The sequence below is a fragment of the Maylandia zebra genome, unplaced genomic scaffold (genome assembly GCF_041146795.1).
Source record: "Maylandia zebra isolate NMK-2024a unplaced genomic scaffold, Mzebra_GT3a scaffold11, whole genome shotgun sequence".
Classification (NCBI taxonomy): domain Eukaryota; kingdom Metazoa; phylum Chordata; class Actinopteri; order Cichliformes; family Cichlidae; genus Maylandia; species Maylandia zebra.
Window position 1 is genome coordinate 5,157,760 of NW_027490041.1, and position 3,309 is coordinate 5,161,068.

Genomic DNA, 3,309 nt, shown 5'->3' on the forward strand with positions numbered 1-3,309 from the left:
CCTCTTCTTTTTTAAAGTTCACTTTTAAGGTATTCCTCCTTAGAGTCCAGCTTCATACAAATGGGGAAATATGTCCGTAATCCAAAGACGGCTAAGTGGGGGAAAGAGGGGAAACAAAGAATGGTCCTACCGGCTCGCCACTTCAATATGAAGAAGATTAATTCAAAGGGAGGGAACAAAACCTGACCTGTAGGTCAGAAAAACGTCCATTAGCACATCAAGTTCGATTCAGTTTACCGGTAAACAAATATATTTTTCTGCAAGCCTATGTAACAATGCAAATCATCATCAACCAATGTACAACAGTTAAATTATTAATTATCTTGGCTACGTAGCTTAATCTATACATTCCAGTAGCGCTCGCTACAAACAATACAAAAACAACAATAAAGAAAAACAGCTGTCTAACAGACAGCATAGCCAAATTCAAGGCAACACATAACAATAATCATTCAATCGCACTTTGTTTCAAAGTAAGCCCATAAAAATGCTTAAGTAAATAAAAGTGTTCAAAAACAGCGGTTTTTGAGCCGGAGTTCTGCTCGCGGTGGGAACGCCGCCGCAAAAAGCCACTTTTTAATCGCGAAAACGATCGGCTGGTTACTGACAACCAAAAGGTTGTTTTTGGTAGATATTAAAGATCATGGGTGGGCGGGGCAAATGGAGCAGTTTTCTACAGTCGAGTAAAATTCCAAGAAAGAGCTGGGTGTGGCTTTCCTTTAAATCACATGATCAACAGCTTTAAGATGGAGGCAACTCGCTCAGTGTTTCCTGTTTCATTCTTAGACTGTGGCGATGGTAAGTAGCAGCTTTTCACTTGTTACCTGGCATCTTTTCAGCCACCAATGATAGTCATTGTATGTTATCAACATTTCACTAACTATGTTTTCTCTCATGTTTAAAATAGGCCGACCAAGAGCAAAATAGGTATGTCTGCAGACTCTGCTGTAGCCAAAGTTATCAGATCTCCTGTGTTTTTAAATCCCTAACTGCTCGATCATTATCATTTTAGAAGACAACAATTTCTCAAAGGAGGTTCAAAACTAATGCCTACAAGATTACCAAGAGGATGGTTCGGGGCTCTTACATGACTCCGGGAAGTCAACACTTGGTGGATGAGGTGTGTTACCTTTGACACTTTTAAGACAGTCCTGTTTATCACTACTAACAATAAGCAAATATGTTTTCACTCAACAGATCCTTCACAGCATGTTGTTTCTGGGCAAAATCAACAACATCCCCTTTTCTCCAGAAGAAATCTTCCCTAATCCTTTTGTTTTGGGTTCTTTAATGAGAAGATATCCCAGGCCTTTAAAGTTGTATTCGACTCAGCTTCCCAGGCGAAGTCCCTTCTCCTGTGTGCTCGACATGGTAAGATAACTCTTCTCACATTTTCAGTCAATCTGACAAACTTCCAGTTTTTAGGAAAGTATAATGCAAAGTGCTTTTTTACTGAGAAATCCAAAGAAAATCCATACTGTACCTTATACTTCAACATATGCTTCTAGCTATACTTCTCCACCAAACACAGAGACTGCAGGAGAGCTGGAGACTTGCTTCAGAATTTGTTAGTTCTAAATAATGTCTAACAGACTCATTATTGGAGATGCTTACAGTCTTCAAGGCGTATATGATGCTGTCACTGTGTAGCTGCTGGATCTGTTAAGTCAGCTCAAAGACTCTAAATTCAGCGTGTTTTGACAGCCCGGCATAGCAAAATAGAAAAAAAAGGTCAATTAGCAAATTTAATTATAAATTAGTGAGAACAAAGATGGATTTTTGCTTATTGATTTAAAATTAAATAGATTTTTGTGACATGTTTCACCCCCTATCTTAAAATGTCTAAACCAAAAGCATCCAATGGTCCTGCATAGTTAAACAAGTCAAGCAGCGAAACAAACATGTTGATCAACTTTCTATGAAAAACAACTATATAATCAGGTGCAACACTTTGACCAGATCTGTAACTGTTTTCAGATCGTCCTGCAAAATAACTCAGAGAATGAAGAGCAAATAAAGCAGAGTCTGCAAGATCTCCTCACAGACTTGGACTTAGAAGAGAATAATAAAAAAACAGCTTTCGTCTCGTCCACCATCTGCATTTCTCAAAAATCCCAAACCAACAAATCAGAAAGGTACTGCGGAGTCTCCATGTCCACCAAAGGTCCTAACGCTGGGAAAATTATGATTGCTGCCTCCTGTCTTAGCAAATGGCATAAATATGTATCTGGTGCGGTGATGACCTATTATCCAAACACAGTCCAGAAAGATTACTTTGATGGAACAATTGAAGTACCTGGAAATATCAGGTGTGAGGCTTTTTGTCTCCGTGATGGTGCCAGAATGAAGCCTTGCAGATCATGTAAGAATTTGTTTGGCTTGAACACAGAAGACCTCAGAGAGTGGCCATATGGTAACTGTGCTGAAGCTGAGAGCCTGAGCAATTTGCTTGAAAAAGAGAGAGAAGTTGAAACACATGTGGATGAATACTCAGCTGAAAAGGATAACAGGCAGAGAGCTGAGGATGAGGTTGGTAGGGTTCTTAGAACCGTGTTGCAAAGGATTCGGTTTAACTGGACAGGTGAATTTTACAACCCAGAACAAGAGTGAGATTTCATGAAATCATTTGCATTCATCATTCTGATAAATCAAAGATTCTCTGCTCTGACAGCATCTGTGTGGATTTTCTGTAATCACAGAGACGTGTATAAGCATGTTTACTTTCCATCTCCATGTAATTGTCACATTTAATAATTAAAACTGGCTTCTATGGGTTTTTGTTTGTTTGCTTACATATCTAGTGTTTAATGCAATATGAAGCATTATCAGACAGCATTTATTGGGAAGAATCCCATATTTATACTGGTCTGTACCCAGGGTACACAGAAAATAAAAACACATGTTTTCTTATTATGATCCCAACTATAATTTACTTAAGCAAAAGCACTACATGTGTAGTTATAATATTTATAGCAGTTACTGTTGAGCTTTAAATTTATCATCTTAAATGTTTATATGCTGATTATATTGCTTTATATAAGAAAGGCCTAACTCTGAGTACACTCTGTGCCAAAAAGTGCTGACAGGAAACTGCATGCTTTTGCAGAAACGTGCTTTTGCAGCTAGAAAGTGAAGCTGATATATATCAGTTTTAATTAGTTTTTACCAACTGCTTGCTAGGGCAATCCCACGAGTTTGGTGTTTTTGTATTGAACATGATTCCAAGTGCTTTCTATAACACATAGCAGAGGTGCCACAACAAAGACTGAGAAGAGGACAGGAAGAGACGGTGAAAGAGATGCACTCCTT

General features: G+C 38.4%; 1 long non-coding RNA gene across 1 annotated transcript; it reads left to right on the plus strand.

The window, feature by feature from the left end:
- Positions 1-707: 707 nt before the first annotated feature.
- LOC112432961 (uncharacterized) lies at positions 708-2,449 on the plus strand. The gene is made up of 4 exons (XR_013096455.1): positions 708-927; positions 1,013-1,120; positions 1,198-1,371; positions 1,978-2,449. It is a non-coding gene; the product is annotated as an uncharacterized LOC112432961 (long non-coding RNA).
- Positions 2,450-3,309: the final 860 nt, after the last annotated feature.